Raw genomic sequence first — 844 nt, forward strand, 5'->3', positions numbered from 1 at the left:
CCTGCAAATTTCATGATTTCCTCTTTCTTTACTGCTGAGTAAAACTCCATCGTATATATGAACCACATTATCATTATCCACTCGTCAATTGAGGGACACTTAGGTTGCTTCCATCTCTTAGCTATTGTGAAAAGAGCAGCAACAAACATGGATGTACAAGTGTCTCTGCAATAAGACGAGTTCTTTGGGTATATGCCAAGGAGTGGTATAACTAGGTCAAATGGTAGGTTCATTTGTAGTTTTTTAAGAGTTCTCCGCACTGTTTCCATAGGGGTTGTACAAGTTTGCAATCCCACCAGTAGTGGATGAGCATTCCCCTTTCCCCACATCTTCTCCAACATTTGGTATCCTTTGTTCTCTTGATCTTAGCCAGTATGCCTGGGGCAAGATGAACTTTTAAAGTGTTTTTAATTTGCATTTCCCTAATTGCTAATGATGTTGAACACCTTTTAAGATGCTTCTTGGCCATCTTTATTTCTTCTTTTGAGAACTCTCTGTTCAGCTCCTTAGCCCATCTTTTAATTGGGTTACTTCCTTTCTTGATTTTTTTTGTTTTTTTTGAGTTTGTTTTATATTCTGGATGTTAAACCTCTGTCAGATATGTCACTGGTGAAGATTTCTCCCATTCTGTGGGTTCCCTCTTCACTTCCTTGGTTGTCTCCTTTGATGTACAGAAGTTTTTTAGTTTAATGAGGTCCCATTTGTTGATTATTGACCTTGATTCCTTAGCAATTGATGTCTGGTTTAGAAAATCTTTTCCTACACCTGTATTTTGTAGGTTTTCCCCAATGTTTTCTTCTAACATTTTCAGAGTTTCAGGCTTTACATTGAGGTCTTTGATCCA

This window comes from Nannospalax galili, unplaced genomic scaffold (assembly GCF_000622305.1).
Source record: "Nannospalax galili isolate Female #2095 unplaced genomic scaffold, S.galili_v1.0 scaffold126, whole genome shotgun sequence".
Taxonomy (NCBI): domain Eukaryota; kingdom Metazoa; phylum Chordata; class Mammalia; order Rodentia; family Spalacidae; genus Nannospalax; species Nannospalax galili.